The sequence below is a fragment of the Phocoena phocoena genome, chromosome 8, assembly GCF_963924675.1.
Source record: "Phocoena phocoena chromosome 8, mPhoPho1.1, whole genome shotgun sequence".
Classification (NCBI taxonomy): Eukaryota; Metazoa; Chordata; class Mammalia; order Artiodactyla; family Phocoenidae; genus Phocoena; species Phocoena phocoena.
In genome coordinates, this window is record NC_089226.1 from 26,245,556 (window position 1) to 26,272,157 (window position 26,602).

Genomic DNA, 26,602 nt, shown 5'->3' on the forward strand with positions numbered 1-26,602 from the left:
GATAAAAGAAATCAAAGATGATATAAACAGATGGAGAGATATACCATATTCCTGGATTGGAAGAATCAATATTGTGAAAATGACTATACTACACAAAGCGATCTACAGATTCAATGCAATCCCACTTAAATTACCAAAGTCATTTTTCACAGAATTAGAACAAGAAATTTTACAACTTGTATGGAAACAGAAAAGACCCTGAATAGCAAAAGCAATCTTAAGAAAGAAAAATGGAGCTGGAGGAAGTAGGCTCCCTGACTTCAAACTATACTACTAAGCTACAGTAATCAAGACAGTATGGTACTGGCACAAAAAAAGAAAAATAGATCAATGGAACAGGATGGAAAGCCCCGAGATAAACCCACACACATATGGTCACCTTATCTTTGATGAAAGAGGCAAGAATATACAGTGGAGAAAAGACAGCCTCTTCAATAAGTGGTGCTGGGAAAACTGGACAGCTACATGGAAAAGAATGAAATTAGGACACTCCCTAACACCATACACAAAAATAAACTCCAAATGTATTAAAGATCTAAATGTAAGACCAGAGCCTATAAAACTCTTAGAGGAAAACATAGGCAGAACACTCTATGACATAAATCACAGCAAGATCCTTTTTGCCCACCTCTTAGAGAAATGGAGATAAAAACAAAAATAAACAAATGGGACCTAATGAAACTTAAAAGCTTTTGCACAGCAAAGGAAACCATAAACAAGACAAAAAGACAACTCTCAGAATGGGAGAAAATTTTTGCAAGTGAAGCAACAGACAAAGGATTAATCTCCAAATATACAAGCAGCTCATGCAGCTCAATATTAAAAAAAACCAATCCAATCAAAAAATGGGCAGAAGTCCTAAATAGACATTTCTCCAAAGAAGACATACAGATAGCCAACAAATACATGAAAAGATGCTCAACGTCACTAATCATTAGAGAAATGAAAATCAAAACCAAAATGAGGTATCATCTATACCAGTCAGAATGGCCATCATCAAAAAGTCTAGACACAATAAATTCCGGAGAGGGTGTGAACAGGGAACCCTCCTGCATTGTTAGTGGGAATGTAAATTGATATAACCACTATGGAGAACAGTATGGTGGTTCCTTAAAATACTAAAAATAGAACTACCATATGACCCAGCAAACCCACTTCTTGGCATATATCCTGAGAAAACTATAATTCAAAAAGAGACATGTACCACAATGTTCATTTTAGCACTATTTACAGTAGCCAGGACATGAAGCAACCTAATGTCCATCAACAGATGAATGGATTAAGAAGATGTGACATATATATACAATGGAATATTACTCAGATGTAAAATTGAATGTAATTGAGTTATTTGTAGTGAGGTGGATGGACCTAGAATCTGTCATACAGACTGAAGTAAGTCAGAAAGAGAAAAATAAATACCATATGCTAATGCATATATATGGAAACTGAAAAAGTGGTACTGATGAACCTAATGGCAGGGCAGGAAAAAAGACCCAGATGTAAAGAACGGACTTGAGGGCACAGATGGGGAAGGGGAAGCTGGGATGAAGTGAGAGAGTAGCACTGACATATATACACTACCAAATGTAAAATGGATGTCTAGTAGGAAGCTGTTGCATAGCGCAAGATGATTAACTGGATGCTGTGTGATGACTTAGAGGGGTGGAATAGGGAGGGTGGGAGGGAGGCTCAAGAGGGAGGGAATATGGGGATATATGGATATATATAGCTTGTACTTTGTTGTACAGCAGAAACTAACACAACATTGTAAAGCAATTACACTCCAATAAAGTTGTGAAAAAATAAATAAAATAAAATTCCAGAAAAAAATAGTTGGTTCTCAAATTTCCTTGTGGAAAAGGAAAGATTTTGATCTAATTTATTCCAAAGATTATTTGTGACTCAAACATTTAATGGTGGTTGACAATTTATATCCTATTCCAATTATAGAGGGTCATGCGAAACAACATGTTCAAACATGTTTAGTTTTAGACTTGCAATTCTGAAAACGTCTCAAGTAAGATCTCCAGAGAAAACACTGTTGTGTTGGACAACATCATAAAAGCTGATCACAGAGCAATTTTGATTTAGTAATGGGTGACTAAAGTATGAGAATTTTTGCAGTTTAATCAGAGCCATGAAAATAATTCTTGAGCATAGCAGTTAGATCAGAGATTTCTCAGAGTGCACAAAGTGTTACACACAAAAGAACAGTGAAAGGAACTAACTGCTAAAAGACTAAGTCACACAGAAAAGAACAGTGAAAGGAACTAACTGCTAAAAGACTAAGTCCCAATTAAGACCAATTGCAATTTTCTAGTTTAAAAATGACTTTTCCCAACATATTTTATTACCTTTTAAAATGTATTCTCATAATACAAAATCATGATCATTTTTTTGGAGGTAAACTGTTTTGTTTTGAGTGGAATTGAAACATACCTATTTACTTAATATAACACTCCAGTGTAATAAAATATAAAAATTTCCAATTCCTTTAAAGAAAAATGCTTATAAATGAGAAAAAGGGATAAAGAGAAATTGATTTATTTAGAAAAAGTTTGATTACATGCTAAATCTTGAATTTTGAAAGAAAAAGATAAATTCATAAGGCATTATTATTATTTTTAAAAGTCAGTAAACATGACTTTCCACTTCCAAGGCCCAGTGTTGACCACACAATACATATAATGGCTATGTGATTTTGCCTAGTCAGCCCTGTTAATTATTTCTTTAAAGATATTCATACCTTTATACTTTCATATGCTTTCCTTCCATTCTCACAACTTCAGTCCTAGCTCAAGTTTAGAACAATAAAGTTGCTTTTCAATACTCATATTTCCTCTAGTTTTCCTTATTCCCTCCATGTGAAACATTACTTCCAAATAAGTTTTCCTTTGATCATGTGGTTTACCGGCTCAAAAACATGCAATGAGTCTCTAATAACATATAAGATCCAATATTTTCTAAGTTGAAAATAAATTCTCAGCCTTACTAGATGTTAAAACTGTGATACTTTTTTAAAATAAATATTTTATTTTAGAATAATTTATTTTTTGTTTTAGACACAAAACTTAATTTAATAGAAATTTTGTTTGTAGTTCTTACATTCTCATTTATAGAAATGCTGTAAAGACAGTACGAGTTCCCCTATATTCTTTACTCAGTTTCCCCTAGTGTTAACATTCTACATAACCCTGGTACATTTGTCATAACTAAGTGATTAATAATAATATGTTATTAACTAAACTAAAGACTTTATTTAGATTTCACTACTTTTCCACTAATGTCTTTTTTCTTTTCCAGGATTTAGTGTAAAATTTTTGGAAATAATACAGACCTAATTGTTTTTTGCTAATTCATGAGGAAACAGAAGATAAGATTATTCATGTGAGTTATCTAAGGTCATAAACTATTTAGTGTCAGAACATTAACGTGAACTTGGGTCTCCTGGTACATTTTATTTGGTCATTCATTTATTTAATCAGCCAGAAGCAATTAAAAAAATTTTCCAAACTATGGGTCACTTTGGAAATCTAATGTATTAGAAAAAGCATCCTTCCAGAAAAGTACACACGTGAGTATGCATTAAAAATATGTCAGGAAACTCATAAACACACCAAACTTAAGATTTCCTTAAATGCTATACCATCTCCCAATACCTTAACAACATTATATTTAACTATGCTCTAGTCTGGATTTTTAAATCAGAGTTTACTTAAATTGGTTTCATAGCCAACAAATGTTTAAAAATTACTTTTCCACTTGGCCCTTTTAGCTAAAATATGAACAACTAAAAAAATTCAGAAAGTATCCTTTATCCTTTATTAATTGCAAAATAAATATTGATGACCCAGTCGCTTGCATTGGTGCCATTTTTAGTGGAGAAAGAAAAAGGAGGATGTGCATTGAATTTCCCTCTTGCTTTAGATTATGCTCAATTATCTTAGTAACTAATTTTCAGTTTATAGTGATCTAGATAATGTAAAGAATTTAGTTAAACTTGGTGTTATTTGTAAAGATATTATTTATGGCCAATAAAATAGCTGTTTTTTGTACCTCATAGAAATTCCCCTTTTGTATGAAATTAATAGATGTCTGCCATAATAGAACTATTGACATGGACCAGATTCATGTCTTTTTTTTTTTTTTCAGATTCATGTCTTTAAATTCTGTACCCTAATCTAGGTAATTAACATTTTATCATTACTGTCATGGGAAAAGAGAAACACCCTTAATCTAGAGTAAGGAATGTGCCCTAATATAGGACCAGCAATATTTCTACACTTAATCTAGAGCCTTATCATTATAGACCAAACCTATGCTAAATAGTCAAACTACAAAAAACTTCAAAATTGCCAGACCCACTTTTTCATTTCATAACAATGAAATAATAACTAACCATTATTACACAGTACTTATTTATATATTTATATATTGATTCTGACAACTATGAGCAATTAAACTTATAAAAGTGAGCTATTAGGTAAATATATATATGATTTTTACTATAAAAACAACCGCAATATTATATTCTGATCCTCAAACACTTCACTATTATGACCTCATAATGCTGGTAAATATATGGAATGATTGAGGTGGAATATTCTGACATCAAAAAAGTAGACCAGATTTATTTTTTTAAATTAGGAAAGCTTATGATTTCCAATCCTCAGATTATATTTTCTGGGGAAAATGCTATCTGGTACAGCAGAGAGACAAAAGAAGAAAGAGTTAAATAAAAATGTCTAAATAGAATATCTCATTCAATTTTGCTATATGTGACTTATATTGACACTTTTTTTTTTTTTTTTTTTGCAGTATGCAGGCTTCTCACTGTTGTGGCCTCTCCCGCTGTGGAGCACAGGCTCCGGACGCGCAGGCTCAGTGGCCATGGCTCACGGGTCCAACCGCTCCACAGCGTGTGGGTTCTTCCTGGACCGGGGCATGAACCCGTGTCCCCTGCATCAGCAGGCGGACTCTCAACCACTGAGCCACCAGGGAAGCCCTATTGACACTTTTAAAAGGGTAACATGGATGTTATTCTTTGTAATTAGAAAAATAGAAACATAATTCTTGAGGCACAACTTAATTTATCCTTTTGGAAACACTATTAAGTCATTTGTCTTTACTAATTTTTTTTTTATTTTGTAAAATATAGTGTTTACTATTTTTGGTGCTTCTACAAAGAATAGGAAGATCAATAAAGTCACTTAAAAGACTGACACGACAGGAAAATGCCAGCCCAAATATTTTTATTTTCAGCCCAAATATTTAAAAAATATATGGTCACTAGTGCAGATGCGCATTTTGAGTTTTTAAAAACAGGAAGTTATAGGTAAACTACTAGACAGAATTTCTTTGGATGTCTTTCCCCATTTTAAGTATCTATAGTACAAAGAGTAAATATTTACAGTATATCTCACTCTTGTATAGTAATAATATTGACAAAGAAATAGAAGCAGAGGGCTTCCCTGGTGGCGCAGTGGTTGAGAGTCCACCTGCCGATGCAGGGGACACGGGTTCGTGCCCCGGTCCAGGAAGATCCCACATGCCACGGAGCGGCTGGGCCTGTGAGCCATGGCCGCTGAGCCTGTGCGTCCGGAGCCTGTGCTCCGCAATGGGAGAGGCCACACAGTGAGAGGCCCGCGTACCGCAAAAAAAAAAAAAAAGAAATAGAAGATTTTCTACCTAGTGTTTTAACTAAGTTAGTAAATATTAACTTTTACATGCAAAGAAAAATATACCCAAGTAGGTTAATCTTTCTTCAATTATTCCATGCATATCTCAATATACTAGAAAGATACATTCCTCTAAATTGTCTATAAAGTAAAATTCTGAATAATATGCCTATATTCACTGTGATTTTTATTATATGCATTAGACACAAAATGTTTTAGCATAACAGACACAAAAGATGGTTTTCCGTTTAACCCGGAAGCCTCTATTTGCCACAGTTGATGTTCAGATCCAGAGTTAGAGACACAGATATGGTTAGAAATATGGAGATGTCAAGCAAATATTTTAGGACAAGCATTCTTCTTTTTTATTACCTTGAGTATGAAAAGAACTCTGGCATAGCAAAAATGTAACCTGGACATATTCATATGTACAGAAATAAGAAAGGAACAGAATCTCCCTTTGCTCTGATTCCAGCTTGCTCCCTATTGATCCTTTTATCACTCTTTTGAAGAGGAAATCCTCCCATCAAGGCAAGTCATCTTCAGAAATTATTACTCCTTATCAACAGTTATTGACCCACAGAGATAGTTTGCCCATGGATAAGAACTCAGGTTCTAGGATAAGGCAGTTATGAATTTGAATTCTGACTCCTACATTGTGTGTTTTTAGCTGTGTGTTCTTGGTGATTTATTTAACCTTTCAAAGACTCAATTTCTTTTCATCTGAAAAATAAAGATAATAACAGTGCTTAACTCACAGGCTTTCTATGAATATTAAATGGGGTAATGTGAAAAAACAATGTAAGTTTAGTTAATAACATACTATTATTAATCACTTAGTTATGACAAATGTACCAGGGTTATGTAGAATGTTAACACTAGGGGAAACTGAGTAAAGAATATAGGGGGACTCGTACTATCTTTACAACAGTCAGTGTTTACCACATGACTAAGACTTAGTCATCAGCAAAATGCCTTTGCTAATAAAAACCTGTAGGAATAAGCTGATTACTAGCTCAGTTCTGAGTCATAGCTCAAAGTGCCTTTGGCCACATAACCAAGCCCACTGTTTCTTTGGAACTGCCAAATGAGGTCTGTAATGCAACTATCACACATCACTCAACATGGCTAAACAGAATATGAGAATCAAGTGCAGAATAAGATAGTCTATCCCTACATGGAAGAAACAGGTTGAAATAATAAATGAATGTCTACAGTGTTCCAAATATAAGAGCTTTATAAACATCATATTTAATCCTAACAATAATCTTCTGAAATAGATACCAATTTAAATATGTGGACAATGGGCCCAAAAGAAATTGAGTTCCTAAATTTCAGACAATAAGTTTCAGACTCTGGATTTCAACCTAAGCACTCTGATTCTGGTTCACTTGACCACTACCCTATCCTGCTCCATTGTACATCCTCTGATATGATGAGCTATTTATACAGCATTAGTTAGAAGGTAACTTGGTTTGAACTGAAGAAGGAGCCTCTCACAGTGAATGAAAAATAGGCATTCTGAAAGGTCTAGAAGTCTAGAAGTAGATCAATTGTAAAATGAGAAAAAAAAATGCTTAAAGGTTAAGGAAAATACAAGCAAGGAAATACAATTGATTCTGCTCAGGCCAATAATTTGACTATTCATGCCATTTCAAAATTTGCTGAAAATTTCCTTAGTATAAGCAATTATTTCAGTTTCACAGATCAGCAGCATGATGTTAAGAGACCATTGCTTATAATGTACATTATTTTAAAATTTGCATGAGTGGGAACAATGATTGTAAACATAACATTTATTCAGAGAAAAATGAAAACATAAAACATGAAAAATTCAAAATTCAATAAAAATTTCTTTTTGTCCAGAGATGAAACTAGTAATAAAGTGCCCTGGGTGAAGAGGAAATGGTCATTGGGCATTACTGCATGCAACAAGATGACTCACAATAAGTCTAAAAAAATGAATACTATTATATAAAAGTTATGGACCTGGTTTAGAAATCTTTATTCATTATGTCCAAATGAATATTGAGGTAAACAACATCTGATCATTCCAATTCTAGTAACCTTTAGGAAACTCAATTATTTATATCATATGAAATGTAAAGTAGCTTAATTTATGTAATGTCATGTTCATAGGAACATACTTTGTAATAATTAAAAATTAGAAAACAAAACCTGTGTTCATCAATAGAAGAATAGATGAGTGAACATTAAAATATAGTAGAGTCATATGCTGAAATGTTGAATAGTAATTAAAATGACGGGCTAGAGCTATCTATGTCTCAACAAGGATAGATCTTAAAACATAAAATTTTTAAAAAGTTAGAAAAATGTTTATACAGTGAAATATCACTTATGCAAATTAAAATAAATGAAATTCTATTGTTTCTGGATACACATAAGAAAGTTAACATATAAAACACTAGACTTTGAAACACAACAAATTCATTAGGGTATTTGTCACAATGAAAGGAAGGAAAAATTCCAAAGGAAAAGTCTTATTTATTTTTATTAAACAAGATCTGAAGCACATATAAAGTCTAAAACAAGTGGTGGGGTCATGGGTATTATATTATTCCTTTTAAACTTTAGTACTTCAAAATATTTATAAAAGTGTTTTTTTTTCAATCAACTATTTCAGGCAAAATGTATTTGGAATGAATTATTCAGAAAATTATTTCAATTTCTCATTATATCAAAATACTCCACTCTCTTACAGTTTATGATAATTATATAGTCTTGTTAAAAATAAATTGAATATAAACTCCTCTGAAGGAGGCAGGGAAATCAAGATGGCAGAGGTGTAGGACGTGGAATTCACATTCTCCCACAAAAACATTGAAAATACAGAGAACAGCTACTGAACGCTGACAGAAGACCTCAGGCATCCAAAAAGACAAGAAAACCTCCATGTAAATGGGTACGACAAAAGGAAAAAGAAAAAGAAAGAATGGGGACAGGGTCTATGCCCCAGGGAGAGAGCTGTGAAGGAAGAAAAGTTCCTGCACCCTGGAAAATCTCTCTACTGGTGGGGATATCAGCCTGGATGGAAGGGGAGTTTCAGAGCCTAAGAAGAGAGAGCAGCAACAAGTTTGTGGAAGGCAAAATGGAGTGCCCTGCACTCCCCAACCTGAGACACTCCTCTGTCAGTGCAGGTGGGGGCTAGGTGCTGAAGCTCAGGATCCAGAGGTCAGATCCAGGGAGAGGACCAGGGTGAGATGTGCAGAAACAGCTTGAAGAGGCCAGACTGTGGCAACTGAGGGTTTATTCTGAAGAAGGTTGGGCTTGCTAGAGAGGCAAGTTGCCATTATTAGGAGTCACATGAAGAGAGGGGTAGGACCACCATAAAAGCTTCTTTCCCTGTGAGCACTTCCAGGCAATAGGACACCACCTACAGGAGCTCCAGGGGCAGGTGTGAGTCACTGCCACCATCTTGGGCCCCAGAGGCAGGCACTAGCCACCTCTATCAGACCTGTGAGTTGATGCCAGGCCCTGCCCCTGTTGTCCCAGGAGAGTGCATATAGGTTCTGCCACTGGAAAATATACCTGCAGTCACCAGGACCTGTCCCAGCTGTCCCAGAAGGGTATGGATAGCTCCCACCACTAAGAAATCTATGAGCAAGAGCCAGGACCTGCGCCTGCTGTCCCAGGAGTAAGTGGATAACATCTGCCCCTAGGAAATTCATGAGCAGGTGCCAGGACCTGCCCCCACTGTCCAAAGCAGGCAAGGGCTGCTGTAGCTGCACATTCCATATCAAGGGGATAACAGCCAGCACATGCTGAGGGAAGAGGCAGCAAACAACCAAACTAAAAGGAGCAGCCCCTCGATTCTGGAAAAGAGGGTGGAGTAGAAGGACCTAAGCTCATCTCCTCTCATGAAAACACCAAAATCAAAACTAACTGCTGAATGAATAACCATCAATGAAAATAACTGGAACCAACCAAAAAAGATATTTTACATTCAAAGACAAAGAAGAAGCCACAATGAGATGGCAGGAGGAGCACTTTCACAACATAATCAAATCCCACACCCACTGGGTGGGAGACACATGAACTGGAAAAAAATCATATCACAGAGTTTCTCCCACAAAAATGAGAGTTCTGAGCCCCACATCAGGTTCCCCAGCATGAGGGTGTGGTAGTAGAAGGAGGAATACCCAAAGCATTTGGCTTTGAAGACCAGTGGGGTTGGAGTACAGGAGGGCCACAGGACTGGGGGAAACAGAGACTCCATTATTGGAGGGTGAATACAAGTTTTCACATACACTGGGATCCAGCACAAAACAGTAACTTCATAGGATCCAGGGCTGAATCTACCTATGAGTCTTGGAGGGTCTCCTGGAGAGATGGGGGTTGGCTGTGTGTCACTTGGGGGCCAAGGACACTGGGTACAGAAACCCCAGAGAATAGTGATCATCATGAGCTCCCTAGGAGGTTGCCACTCTGGCATCAAGACTCAGCCCTACCCAACAACCTACAGATTCCAGTGCTGGAATGCCCCAGGCCAAACAACCAGCAGGATAGGAACACAGACCCACCCATCAGCAGACAGGATGCCTGAAGCCATACTGAGCTCATAGCCACCTGTAAACCTGCTTCCTTGACACAGCCCTGTCCACCAGAGGGACAAGACCCAGATCCACCAACCTGAGGGCAGGCACCAGTCCCTCTCAACAGGAAGCCTGCACAAGCCTCAGAACCAACCTCACCCACCAGAGGGCAGACACAAGAAGCAGGAGAAACAATGACCCTCCAGCTAGCAGAAATGAGACCACAAACACAGAAAGTTAGAGAAAATGAAATGGCAAAGAAATATGTTTCAGATGAAAGAACAAGAGAAAAACCACAAGAACAACTAAGTGAAGTGGAAATAGGCATCTACCAGAAAAGAATTTGGACTAACGATAGTAAAAATGATGCAAGATCTTTGAAAACGAATGGAGGCACAGACCGAGAAGTTACAAGAGATGTTTAACAAAGAGGTAGGAGATTTAAAGAACAAACAGATGAACAACTCAATAACTGGAATGAAAAATACACTAGAAGGAATCAATAGCAGAATAACTGAGGCAGAAGAATGAATAAGTGAGCTAAGAGACAGAATGGAGGAAATCACTGCCATGGAACAGAGTAAAGAAAAAAGAATGAAAAGAAATGAGGACAGTCTCAGAGACATCTGGGACAACATTAAACACACCAACATTCATATTATAAGGGCCTCAGAAGAAGAAAAGAGAAAGAAAGAACTGGAGAAAATATTTGAAGAGATTATAACCAGAAATTTCCCTGACATGGGAAAGGGAAAACTCTCTCAAGACCAGGAAGTGCAGAGAGTACAATACAAGATAAATCCAATGAGGAACATGCAGAGACATATTAATCAAACTGACAAAAATTAAAGACAGAGAAAAAATAGTAAAAGCAACAAGGAAAAGCAACAAATAACATACAAGGGAAGCCCCATAAGGTTATCTGCTGATTTTTCAGCAGAAACTCAGCAGGCCAGAAGAGAGTGGCATGATATATTTAAGGTGATAAAAGAGAAAAACCTACAATCAATAATATTCTCCCCAGCAAGGCTCTTGTTCAGATTCAAAGGAGAAATCAAAACTTTTACAGGCAAGCAAAAGCTAAGAGAATTCAGCACACACACCACCACCACCACCACCACCCCCAAGCCAGCAATACAACAAATCCTAAAGAAACTTCTCTAGGCAGAAAAAAAAAGGGCACATATAGAGTCAAGAAAATTACAAATGGGGAAACTTACCAGTAGAGACAAACATAATGTAAAGGTAGGAATTCATCCCCACACAAATATGATATCAAATCCAGCAACTATGAGAAGAGGAGAGTACAAATGCAGGATATTGGAAATGCAATGGAAACTAAGAGACCAGTAACCTAAAACAATCTGGTATATATACAGATTGCTATATCAAAACCTCATGGGAACCACCAACTAAAAATCTACAATAGGTACACACACACAAAAAAGAAAAAGCAATCCAAACACATCACGAATGATAGACATCAAATCACAAGAGAAGAGAACAAAAGATGAAGTGAAGAAAAAAGACCTTCAAAAAAGAATCAAAAACAATTAACAAAATGGCAATAAGAACATTCATACTGATAATTATCTTAAATGTAAATGGATTAAGTACTCCTACCAAAAGACATAGACTGGCGGAATGGATAAAAAACAAGACCTGTATATATGCTGTCTACAAGAGACTCACTTCAGATCTTAGGGACACATACAGACTGAAATTGAGGGGATGGAGAAAGATATTCTATGCAAATGGAAATCAAAAGAAAGCTGGAGTAGCAATAATCATATCAGAAAAAACAGACTGAAATAAAGAATGTTACAATAGACAAAGAAGGACACTACATAAAGATCAAGGGATCAAACTAAGAAGAAGATATAGCAGTTGTAAATACATATGCATCCAACATAGGAGCACTTCAATATATAAGGCAAACATTAACAGCCATAAAGGAGGGATGGACAGTAATACGGCTGTAGTGGGGGACATTAGTACCACAGTCTTATCAACAGACAGGTCATCCAGACAGAAAATGAATACCACAGTCTTATCAATATCATTAATACCACAGTCTTATCAACAGACAGGTCATCCAGACAGAAAATGAATAAGGAAACACAAGATTTAAACAAGACATTAGACCAGATGGACTTAATTGATATTTACAGAACATTCAATCTGAAAGTAGCTGAATACACTTTCTTCTCAAGTGCATATGGAACATTCTCTAGGATAGATCATGTCTTGAGTCACAAATCAAGCCTTGGAAAGTTTAAGAAAGAAACTTTCAGAAAACTGAAATCATACCAAGCATCTTTTCTGACCATAACACTATGGGATTAGAAATCAATTGCAGAGAAAAAAACACAAACACATGGAGGCTAAACAATACTCTACTAAATAACCAATGGATCACTAAAGAAGAAGAAATTAAAAAATACCTAGAGACAAATGAAAATGAAAACATGATGATCCAAAACATAAGAGAAGCAGCAAAAGCAGTTCTAAGAGGGAAGTTTATAGCAATAAAATCTTACCTCAAGAAACAAAAGAATTCTCAAATAAACAACCTAACCTAACATCTAAAGCAACTGTAGAAAGAATACAAACAAAACCCAAAGTTAGTAGAAGGAAAGAAGTCATAAAGATCAGGGCAGAAATAAATGAATAGAGATGAAGAAAACAATAGCAAAGATCAATGAAACTAAAAGCTGGTTCTTTGAGAAGATAAACAAAATTGATAAACTTTTAGCCAGACTCATCAAGAAAAAGAGGGACAGGACTCAAATCAATAAAATTAGAAATGCAAAAGGAGAAGTTACAACTGACACCACAGAAATACAAAGGATCATAAGAGACTACTAAAAGCAACTATATGCCAAGAAAATGGACAACCTAGAAGAAATGGACAAATTTTTAGAAAATACAACCTTCCAAGACTGAACCAGGAAGAAATGAACAGAAAATGAACAGACCAATCACAAGTACTAAAATTGAAACTATGATTAAAAATCTTCCAACAAACAAAAGTCCAGGACCAGATGGCTTCACAGGTGAATTCTATCAAACATTTAGAGAACAGTTAACATCTATACATCTGAAACTCTTCCAAAAAACTGCAGAGGAAAGAGCACCCCCAAGCTCATTCTAGTAGGTCACCATAACCCTGATAAACAAAACCAGACAAAGACACCACACACACACACAAAATAACAGGTCAATATCACTGATGAACATAGGTGCAAAAATTCTCAACAAAAATACTAGCAAGCTGAATCCAATGATACATTAAAAGGATCATATACAATGATCAAGTGGGATTTATTCCAGTGATGCAAGGATTCTTCAGAATGCACAAATCAATCAGTGTGATACACCACATTAACAAACTGAAGAATAAAAACCATATGATCATCTCAAAGGATGCAGAAAAAGCTTTTGACAAAATTCAACACTGACTTATGATAAAAGTTCCCCAGAAAGTGGGAATAGAGGGAACTTACCTCAATGAATAAAGTCAATGTAAGACAAACCCACAGCCAACATCATTCTCATCACTGAAAAGTTGAAAACATTTCCTCTTAGATTAGGAACAAGGCAAGGATGCCCAGTGTCACCACTTTTATTCAACATATTTTGGAACTCCTAGCCACAGCAATCAGAGAAGAAAAAGAAATAAAAGGAAACCAAATTGGAAAAGAAGATGTAAAAGTGTCACTGTTTGCAGATGACATGATATTATATACAGAAAATACTAAAGATTTTATCAGAAAACTACTAGAGCTAATCAATGCATTTGGTAAAGTTGCAGAACACAAAATTAATACACAGAAATCACTTGCATTCCTATACACTAACAACAAAAGATCAGAAAGAGAAATTAAAGAAACAATCCCATTTATCATTCTATAAAAAGAATAAAATACCTAGGAATAAAGCCATCTAAGGAGACAAAAGACTTCTACTCTGAAAAGTATAAGATGCTGATGAAAGAAATCAGAGATGACACAAACAGATGTTCTTCGATTGGAAGAATCAATATTGTCAAAAGGACTTAGTACTCAAGGCAATCTACAGATTCAATGCAATTCCTATCAAATTACAAATGGCATTTTTCATAGAAGGAGAGCAAAAAATATTTAAAATTTGTATTGAAACACAAAAGACCCTGAATAGCCAAATCAATCTTGAGAAAGAAAAGTAGAGCTGTAGGAATCAGACCCCCTGACTTCATACTATACTACAAAGCAACAGTAATCAAAACAATAACGTACTGGGGCTTCTCTGGTGGCGCAGTGGTTGAGAGTCCGCCTGCCGACGCAGGGGACACGGGTTTGCATCCCAGTCCGGGAAGATCCCACATGCCGCGGAGCAGCTGGGCCTGTGAGCCATGGCCGCTGAGCCTGTACATCCGGAGCCTGTGCTCCACAACGGGAGAGGCCACAACAGGGAGAGGTCCGCGTACCGCAAAAAAAATAAAAACATAATGTACTGGCACAGAAACAGAAATATCAATGAATGGGATAGGATAGAAAACTTAGAAATAAACTCACACACCTATTGTCAATTAATCTACAACAAGGAGGCTAGAATATACAATGGAGAAAAAGACAGTCTGTTCAATAAGTGACACTGGGAAAACTGTAAAGCTACATATAAAAGAATGAAATTAGGAGGACTTGAGGAAGATGGCGGAAGAGTAAGACGTGGAGATCACCTTCCTCCAAACAGATACATCAGAAATACATCTACACGTGGAACTGCTCCTATAGAACACATATGGAATGCTGGCAGAAGACCTCAGAACTACCAAAAGGCAAGAAACTCCCCACATACCTGGGTAGGGCAAAAGAAAAAAGAAAAAACAGAGACAAAAGAATAGGGATGGAATTTGCACCAGTGGGAGGGAGCTGTGAAGGAGGAAAGGTTTCCACACACTAGGAAGCCCCTTAGCAGGCAGAGGCAGTGGGTGGCATGGGGGGAAGCTTCGGAGCCATGGAGGAGAGCACAGCAACAGGGGCGTGGAGGGCAAAGCAGAGAGATTCCCACACAGAAGATTGGTGTGGACCAGCACTCACCAGAATGAGAGGTTTGTCTGCTCACATGCCGGGGTGGTTGGGGGCTGGGAGCTGAGGCTTGGGCTTCGTTCAGATCTCAGATCGCAGGGAAAGGACTGGGGCTGGTGGCGTGAACACAGCCTGAAGGGGTTAGTGCACCATGGGCGGCTGGGAGGGAGTCCGGGAAAAAGTCTGGAGCTGCCGAAGAGGCAAGAGACTTTTTCTTTCCTCTTTGTTTCCTGGCGCGTGAGGAGAGGGGATTAAGAAGGCTGCTTAAAGCTCCAGAGAAGGGCGTGAGCCGTGGCTAACAACGCGGACACCAGAGACAGGCATGAGACGCTAAGGCTGCTGCCGCCGCCACCAAGAACCCTGTGTGCGAGCACAGGTAACTATCCACACCTCCCCTCCCTGGAGCCTGTGCAGCCCACCACTGCCAGGGTTCCGTGATCCAGGGACAACTTCCCCGAGAGAATGCATGGCTTACCTCAGGCTGGTGCAACGTCACGCCCGCCTCTGCCGTCGCAGGCTCGACCTGTATCCGTACCCCTCCCTCCCCTCAGCCTGAGTGAGCCAGAGCCCCCGAATCAGCTGCTCCTTTAACCCTGTCCTGTCTGAGTGAAGAACAGATGCCCTCAGGTGACTGACACGCAGAGGCAGGGACAAATCAAAGCAGAACCTTGGGAGCTGTGAGAACAAAGAAGAGAAAGGGAAATTTCTGCCAGCAGCCTCAGGAGCAGTGGATTAAATCTCCACAATCAACTTGATGTACCCTGCATCTGTGGAATACCTGAATAGACAATGAATCATCCCAAATTGAGGAGGTGGACTTTGAGAGCAAGATGTATTATATTTTCCCCTTTTCCTCTTTTTCTGAGTGTGTACGTGTATGCTTCTGTGTGAGATTTTGTCTGTAAAGCTTTGCTTTCACCATTTGTCCTAGGTTTCTGTCCATCCCTTTTTTCTTTTTTAATTAAAAAAATTTTTTTCTTAATAATAATTTTTTATTTTAATAACTTTATTTTATTTTATTTTATTTTATCTTCTTTCTGTCTTTCTTTCCTTCTACTTTTTCTCCCTTTTATTCTGAGCTGTGTGGTTAAAAGGCTCCTGGTGCTCCAGCCAGGAGTCGGTGCTGTGCCTATGACGTGGGAGAGCCAACTTCAGGACACTGGTCCACAAGAGACCTTCCAACACCACGTAATGTCAAATGACAAAAATGTCGCAGAGATCTCCGTCTCAACAGCAAGACTCAGCTTCACTCAATGACAGCAAGGTACAGTGCTGGACACCCTCTGCCAAACAACTAGCAAGACAGGAACACAACACCACCCATTAGTAGACAGGCTGCCTAAAATCATAATAAGGCCACAGACACCCCAAACCACACCACCAGACGTGGACCTGCCCACCAGAAAGACAAGATGCAGCCTCACCAACCAGAACACAGGCACCAGTCCCCTCCAGCAGGAAGCCTACAAAACCCACTGAGCCAACTTTAGCCACTGGGGACAGACACCAAAAACAACAGGAACTACAAACCTGCAGCCTGCAAAGAGGAAACTCCAAACACAGTAAGATAAGCAAATTGAGAAGACAGAAAAACACACAGCAGATGAAGAAGCAAGATAAAAACCCACCAGAGCTGACAAACGAAGAGGAAATAGGCAGTCTACCTATAAAAGAATTCAGAATAATGATAGTAAAGATGATCCAAAATCTTGGAAATAGAATAGACAAAATGTAAGAATCATTTAACAAGGACCTAGAAGAACTAAAGAGGAAACAAGCAACAATGAACAACACAATAAATGAAATAAAAAATACTCTAGATGGGATCAATAGCAGAATAACTGAGGCAGAAGAACGGATAAGTGACCTGGAAGATAAAATAGTGGAAATAACTACTGCAGAGCAGAAAAAGGAATGAAAAGAACTGAGAACAGTTTCAGAGACCTCTCAGACAACATTAAATGCACCAACATTCGAATTATAGGGGTCCCAGAAGAAGAAGAGAAAATAAAAGGGACTGAGGAAATATTTGAAGAGATTATAGTTGAAAACTTCCCTAATATGGGAAACGAAATATTTAATCAAGTCCAGGAAGCACAGAGAGGCCCATACAGGATAAATCCAAAGAGAAACACTCTAAGACATATATTAATCAAACTATCAAAAATTAAATACAAAGAAAACATATTAAAAGCAGCAAGGGAAAAACAAAAAAAAAACACACAAGGGAATCCCCATAAGGATAACACCTGATCTTTCAGCAGAAACTCTGCAAGCCAGAAGGGAGTGGAGGACATATTCACAGTGACGAAGGAGAAACACTTACAACCCAGATTAGCCTACCCAGAAAGAATCTCATTCTGGTTTGATGGAGAATTAAAACCTTTACAGACAAGCAAGAGCTGAGAGAGTTCCACACCATGAAACCAGCTTTACAACAAATGCTAAAGGAACTTCTCTATGCAAGAAACACAAGAGAAGGAAAACACCCACAATAACAAACCCAAAACAATTAAGAAAATGGGAATAGGAACATACATATCAATAATTACCTTAAAAGTAAATGGATTAAATGCTCCCACCAAAACAAACAGACTGGCTGAATGGATACAAAAACAAGACCCATATATGTGCTGTCTACAAGAGACCCACTTCAGACCTAGGGACACATACAGACTGAAAGTGAGGAGATGGAAAAAGATATTCCATGCAAATGGAAATCAAAAGAAAGCTGGAGTAGCAATTCTCCTTTCAGACAAAATAGACTTTTAAATAAAGACTATTACAAGAGACAAAGAAGGACACTGCATAATGATAAATAGATCGATCCAAGAAGAATATATAACAATTGTAAATATTTATGCACCCAACATAGGAGCACCTAAATACATAAGGCAAATTCTAACAGCCATAAAATGGGAAATCCACAGTAACACAATAATAGTAGGGGATATTAACACTCCACTTTCAAAAATGAACAGATCATCCAAAATGAAAATAAATAAGGAAACACACGCTTTAAATGATACATTAAACAAGATGGACTTAATTGATATTTATAGGACATTCCATCCAAAAACAACAGAATACACATTTTTCTCAACTGCTCATGGAACATTCTCCAGGATAGATCATACCTTGGGTCAAAAATCAAGACTTGGTAAATTTAAGAAAATTGAAATCGTATCAAATATCTTTTCCAATCAAAACATTATGAGACTAGATATCAATTACAGGAAAAGATCTGCAAAAATACAAACACATGGAGCGTAAACAATACACTACTTAATAATGAAGTGGTCACTGAAGAAATCAAAAAATACCTAGAAACAAATGACAGTGGAGACACGATGACCAAAAACCTATGGGGTGCAGCAAAAGCAGTTCTAAGAGGGAAGTTTATAGCAATACAATCCTACCTTAAGAAACAGGAAACATCTCAAATAAACAACCTAACCTTGCACTTAAAGCAATTAGAGAAAGAACAAAAATCTCCAGGGCTTCCCTGGTGGTGCAGTGGTTGAGAGTCTGCCTGTCGATGCAGGGGACATGGGTTTATCCCCAGTCTGGGAAGGTCCCGGATGCCGCAGAGCAGCTAGGGCCGTGAGCCATGGCCGCTGAGCCTACGTATCTGGAGCCTGTGCTCCACAATGGGAGAGGCCACAACAGTGAGAGGCCTGTGTACTGCAAAAAAACACAAAAAATCAACAAAAAAAACCCAAACAAAAAACCCCCCAAAGTTAGCGGAAGGAAAGAAATCATAAAGATCAGATTAGAAATAAAGGAAAAAGAAATGAAGGAAACAATAGCAAAGATCAATACAACTAAAAGCTGGTTCTTTGAGAAGATAAAAAAAAATTGATAAACCATTAACCAAACTCATCAAGAAAAAAAGGAAGAAGACCCAAATCAATAGAATTAGAAATGAAAAAGGAGAAGGAACAACTGACACTACTGAAATACAAAGGATCAGGAGAGATTACTATGAGCAACTCTATGCCAATAAAACGGACAACCTGGAAGAAATGGACAAATTCTTAGAAAAGCACAACAGGCCAAGACCGAATCAGGAAGAAATAGAAAATATGAACAGACCAATCACAAGCACTGAAATTGAAACTGTGATTAAAAATCTTCCAACAAACAAAAGCCCAGGACCAGATGGCATCACAGGTGAATTCTATCAAACATTTAGAGAAGAGATGACACATATCCTTCTCAAACTCTTCCAAAATATAACAGAGGGAGGAGCACTCCCAAACTCATTCTATAAAGCCATCATCACCCTGATACCAAAACCAGACAAAGATGTCACAAAGAAAGAAAACTACAGGCCAATATCACTGATGAATATAGATGCAAAAATCCTCAACAAAACACTAGCAAACAGAATCCAAGAGCACATTAAGAGGATCATACACCATGATCAAGTGGGGTTTATCCCAGGAATGCAAGGATTCTTCACTATATGCAAATCATTCAATGTGATGCACCATATTAACAAATTGAAGGAGAAAAACCATATGATCATCTCAATAGATGCAGAGAAAGCTTTTGACAAAATTCAACACCCATTTATTATAAAAACCCTGCAGAAAGTAGACATAGAGGGAACTTTCCTCAACATAATAAAGGCCATATATGACAAACACACAGCCAACATTGTCTTCAATGGTGAAAAACTGAAACCATTTCCACTAAGATCAGGAACAAGACCAGGTTACCCAGTCTCACCACTCTTATTCAACATAGTTTTGGAAGTTTTAGCCACAGCAATCAGAGAAGAAAATGAAATAAAAGAAATCTAAATTAGAAAAGAAGAAGTAAAGCTGTCACTGTTTGCAGATGACATGATACTATACATAGAGAATCCTAAAGATGCTACCAGAAAACTACTAGAGCTAATCAATGAATTTGGTAAAGTTGCAGGATACAAAATTAATGCACAGAAATCTCTGGCATTCTTATAAACGAATGATGAAAAAGCTGAATGTAAAATTAATAAAACACTCCCATTTACCACTGCAACAGAAAGAATAAAATATCTAGGACTAAACCTACCTAAGGAGACAAAAGACCTGTATGCAGAAAATTATAAGACATTGATGAAAGAAATTAAAGATGATACAAATAGAGGGAGAGATATACGATGTTCTCGGATTGGAAGAATCAACATTGTGAAAATGACTCTACTACCCAAAACAATCTACAGATTCAATGCAATCCCTATCAAACTACCACTGGCCTTTGTCACAGAACTAGAACAAAAAATTTCACAATTTGTATGGAAAGACAAAAGTCCCCGAGTAGCCAAAGAAATCTTGAGAATGAAAAATGGAGATGGAGGAATCAGGCTCCCTGACTTCAGACTATACTACAAAGCTACAGTAAGCAAGACAGTATGGTACTGGCACAAAAATCGAAAGATAGATCAATGGAACAGGGTAGAAAGCCCAGAGATAAACCCATGCACATATGGTCACCTTATCTTTGATAAACGAGGCAAGAAAATACAGTGGAGAAAGGACAGCCTCTTCAATAAATGGTGCTGGGAAAACTGGACAGGTACATGAAAAATATGAAGTTAGAATACTCCCTAACACCATACACAAAAATAAACTCCAAATGGATTAAAGACCTAAATGTAAGGCCAGAGACTATCAAACTCTTAGAGAAAAACAGAGGCAGAATGCTCTATGACATAAATCACAGCAACATCCTTTTTGACCCACCTCCTAGAGAAATGGAAATAAAAACAAAAATAAACAAATGGGACCTAATGAAACTTAAAAGCCCTTGCACAGCAAAGGAAACCATAAACAAGACCAAAAGACAACCCTCAGAATGGGAGAAAATATTTGCAAATGAAGCAACTGACAAAGGATTAATCTGCAAAATTTACAAGCAGCTCAATAACAGAAAAACAAACAACCCAATCCAAAAATGGGCAGAAGACTTAAATAGACATTTCTCCAAAGAAGATATACAGACTGCCAACAAACACATTAAAGAATGCTCAACATCATTAATCATTAGAGAAATGCAAATCAAAACTACAATGAGATATCATCTCACACCAGTCAGAATGGCCATCATCAGAAATCTAGAAACAATAAATGCTGGAGAGAGTGTGGAGAAAAGGAAACGCTCTTGCACTGTTGGTCGGAATGTAAATTGGTTCAGCCACTATGGAGAACAGTATGGAGGTTCCTTAAAAACTGCAAATATAAGTACCATACGACCCAGCAATCCCACTACTGGGCATACAACCTGAGAAAACCATAATTCAGAAAGAGTCATGTACAAAATATTCATTGCAGCTCTATTTACAATAGCCAGGACATGGAAGCAACCTAAGTATCCATCAAGAGATGAATGGATAAAGTTTTGGCACATATACACAATGGAATATTACTCAGCCATAAAAAGAAACGAAATTGAGTTATTTGTAGTGAGCTCGATGGATCTAGAATCTGTCATACGGAATGAAGTAAGTTGGAAAGAGAAAAAGAAATACCGTATGCTAACACATATATATGGAATCTAAGGGAAAAAAAGGTCATGAAGAACCTAGGGGTAAGGTGGGAATAAAGCTGCAGACCTACTAGAGAATGGACTTGAGGATATGGGGAGGGGGATGGGTAAGCTGTGATGAAGTGAGAGAGTGGCATGGACATATATACACTACCAAACGTACAATAGATAGCTAGTGGGAAGCAGCCACATAGCACATGGAGATCAGCTCGGTGCTTTGTGACCACCTATAGGTGTTGGATAGGGAGGGTGGGAGGGAGGGAGACACAAGAGGGAAAAGATATGGGAATATATGTATATGTATAACTGATTCACTTTGTTATGAAGCAGAAACTAACACACCATTGAAAATCAATTATACTCCAATATAGATGTTAAAAAAAATGAAATTAGAAAACTCCATAACACCATATACAAAAATGAACTCAAAATGGATTAAAGACTTTTAAATGTTAGGCTAAATACTATAAAACTCTTAGAGGAGAACATAGGCATAACACTATTTAGCATGAATCACAGCAAGATCTTTTTTGACCCATCTCCTAGAGTAAGGGAAATACAAACAAAAATAAACAAATGAGATCTAATGAAACGTAAAAGCTTCTGCACAGTAAAGGAAACCAACAACAACAGAAAAAGACAACCCACAGAGGGAGAAAATATTTGCAAATGATGTGACCGACAAGGGATTAGTCTCCAAAATATGCAAACAGCTCATGCAGCTCTAGGTAAAAAAAAACAAGCAACCCAATTAGAAAATGGGCAGAAGATCTAAACAGATAGCTGTCCAAAGAAGACATACAGATGGTCAAGGAGCATATGAAAAGACGCTCAACATCACTTATTATCAGAGAAATGCAAATCGAAACTACACTGAGGTATCATCTCCCAGCAGTCGAATGGCCATCATCAAAAAGTTTACAAGCAATAAATGCTGGAGTGGGTGTGGAGAAAAGGGAACCCTCCTACACTGTTTGTGGGAATGTAAATTGGTACAACTATTATGGAGAACAGTATGGAGGTTCCTTAAAAAACTTAAAATAGAACTACCATATGACCCAGCAATCTCACTCCTGGGCATATATCCAGAGAAAACCATAATCCAAAAGGATACAAGCACCCTAATATTCGTTGCAGCACATTTACAATTTCCAAGTCATGGAAGCAAGCTAAATTTCCATTGACAGAGGAATGGATAAAGATGATGTGGTACATATATACAATGGAATATTATTCAGCCATGAAAAAGAATGTATTAATGCCATTTGCAGCAACATAGATGGACCTAGAGATTCTCATACTAGGTGAAGTATGTCAGACAGAGAAAGAAAAATATTATATGGTATCACTTGTATGTGGAATCTAATTTAGAAAAAGATATAGCTGCATAGCACAGGGAGATCAGCTTGGTGGTTTGAGACCACCTAGAGGAGTTGGATAGGGAGGGTGGGAGGGAGAGGCAAGAGGGAGTGGATATGGGGATATACGTATACATATATCTGATTCACTTTGTTATTCAGCAGAAACTAATACAACATTGTAAAGCAATTATACTCCAATAAAGTTGTTAAAAGAAAAAGATAAAAGTGAACTCATTTAAGAAACAGACTTATAGATATTGAAAACAAACTTATGGTTAAAAAAGGGGAGACGTGGCGCCGGTGGGATAAATCAGGAGCTTGGAATGAATACCTGCACACTGCTATATAGAAGATGGATAACCAAATAAGACCTACTGTATAGCACAGGAAACTCTATTCAATACTCTTTGATAACCTATATTAGAAAAGAATCTAAAAAAGAATGATTATATTTATATGTATAGCTGAATCAGTTTGCTGTACAACTGAAATTAACACAACCTTGTAAATCAACTATACTCCAATGAAATTAAAATACTAAAATAAAAATTTTTAGAAACCTCTCTGAAGATTTCAAAATAACCAGACAATATTCAACATTTTTCAGCATTTAATTCAGGAAAGAAAATTGGAAATTTCAAGCTCTTATGAGCTGAATACTCAGTTTAACTTCACAAATTCCTATTTGCTCTAAGAAAGTTCAATTTTATCTCCTCTTAGAGAATGTCCATGAAACCTCCACCTGGCATTTCACTTTGAGTATCCTGGGAAAGGGAAGTATGCTCTACACTTGTGGATTAATAAATCACTTGTGCTATGTGGAATAGAACAATTATACATAGCTGAAGTGTATAGATTGGTGTATATAAAACCAACAGAAACCACTTGGGCATGAACACATCCAGAATCTGAAAACCAAGTCACACTGAGATCATATACCTAAATTTAGTTTTCTAGAAGCTTACCAGGAACCAAAGTATATTGTTTTTAATGGTATCCCAGGTAAAAATGGATGTCAAAGGTCATTGAGTCCAATCACTCTTCTGAAGCATGGAAGACAAGTCGAAACAGCAAATGGTTTGGATTCCAGGGTCTCAGTAATTAGCTACATTTCCATCAAGGAAACGGGAATAAGATTACCTGATTTCAAGCACTGGATTGCTGCCCTTCTCACCTTCTAATCTATTCTCTCTACAACCTTGGAGATCTTTTTAAAGTACAAATCTGGTCAAGTCACTCCTCTGCTAAAACTCTTCAATGTCTTTCTTTGCTCTTAGTGTTAAGTTGAAATCCCTTAACATGAATTACAGCTTCAGTTGGTCTGACTTCAGTCTATCTCTTCATCCTTATTTTAGTCCACTCCTCTTGTTGCTCTAATACTCTCATCATGTCCTTTTGACCTCAGCACTAGTCTATTGTAATAAACTGTTTATTTGTATACATCTACCATCTGGTAGTCTCCTCTATGAAGGCAAAGATCATATTTATGTTGTTTATTGCTGTAACATTGGTGACTATCATAGTGCTTGGAATATAGTAGGTACTCTACAAGTATTTGTTGAAAGAAGGGAAGGAGGGAGGAACACAGAAACAGTTGGAAGAAAAGTGTTATTTTTGAGGATAGACCAAACATAAAAATATTTTTATAAAGTATTATTAGAAATTATAAGATTTGGGACCAGTCAGAGAAAGTATCTTTTATAATCTACCCAGAAAGCAGTTCCAGACTTTATTGATCATTAAGGATAATTACAAACTCCCACCAATGTGAAAAAGATTATTAAAACTCAAAGACAACACCCAAGTGCACAGACTCTGTGTTGCTTGTGGGGTTTCCTTTATTGGTCACATGTAGACAAAGCCAGCTATAGCAATCATATTTAAGCTCAGAGTATAACTCCTCACATGGTTGACCCATTCTTTACACATAATTTTTTTAAAATGGAGTTTCTATAAATCTACACTCACTTATACAAAGAGGAAACATATGTATTAGCTCCATGATGGGAAAAATCATAACCATGGTAGGAGTATGTAGGTGAGGTGGTTGATCTTCAGGAACTTTTCCTTACCCCATGGTCTAGAGAACAAAGTGCAGTGATCTAGAGCATTGATCTTGAGAAGCTTCCTAATTCCATTTAATATGGAAATCATTATCATATCATATGTATTATGCCCAGAATTGTGTTAGAAAAATTGGGAGAAATTTAAAAGAATCAAAACCCTTATATAAATACCCTAAAAATGACATGTAGTTCTTAAGCAACTTTATCTTGATTTTATATTTGTAATTTCTTCCCCTTTCTCATGTGCTCCTCAGGAATCTGGAAATACTTGTCTTTTATCTAAGAAACCTTAACTTCCCTCTGTATATATGTGGTATCAAAAGCTTCAAAGTGTCACCATTTTGTTTGTTATTATAAATCAACATTTATTATCTATGTATTTAAAGTTTCTGCTTCTGGGGTTTTTTTGTTAGCCTGGGATTAACATGGTAGTCATGCTAATAAAAATATCCATGGTCACCATTTCTACTTTACAGTTTTACAATGTGATTTCTAAGTCATTTAAATCATGGAACTAATGAAATCCCTTGTACACCAAAGCTTAGCATTAGGCCAAAGTCTACCAAGTAGGAGGTATTCATACTATTTTCTTAGTATAGAGATATTTATCTTATCAGTACATTTATTCATTAACCTGATAAATATTAATAGAGTGCTTATTATGTGCTGAACATTTTTTTGGTAAGTTTTGGAGATATAACCATGAGCCAAAAAGACTTGGTCTCTGCCCATATGGCACGTAATAGCTAACACCTGGAGCTTGACATCTACCAGGAACAAAACAAGGATGACTTCAGCTGTCAAAATGTGTAGAGTTGTCAAATACAACCTTTAAGACAAATAGAGTTTGAAGTTTTACTCTGTATCTAGTATATATTTAACTTTAGAGAGTCCCTATTTATATTCATTATTTAGAAGAATAAAAAGAGACAATTATCTTTTCTATCTTATTCCTTTGATTTTTATAAACATTGAGAAACATTTTGAAAATGTTAGGATTTCTAGTGTGTTGCAGACCCTTAACATTTGCTCTCCTCTATTTTTTTTTTTTTTAAATATTTGGCTGCATTGGGTCTTTGTTGCTGTGCGTGGGCTTTCTCTAGTTGTAGCGAGCGGGGGTTATTTTTCATTCAGGTGCACAGGCTTCTCATTGTGGTGGCTTCTCTTGTTGTGCAGCATGCACTCTAGGCATGCGGGTCTCAGTAGTTGTGGCACGTGGGCTCAGTAGTTGTGGCACATGGGCTTAGTTGCTCCATGGCATGTGGGATCTTCCTGGATCAGGGCTTGAACGCATGTCCCTTGCACTGGCAGGTGGATTCTTAACCACTGTGCCACCAGGGA

The 26,602-nt window shown here is 37.1% G+C and overlaps 1 protein-coding gene across 1 annotated transcript in view; it reads right to left on the minus strand.

Annotated features, from left to right (window-relative positions):
- GUCY1A2 (guanylate cyclase 1 soluble subunit alpha 2) overlaps nucleotides 1-26,602 on the minus strand; it is a 436,032-nt gene that overhangs the window by 32,430 nt on the left and 377,000 nt on the right. The window lies entirely within an intron of this gene.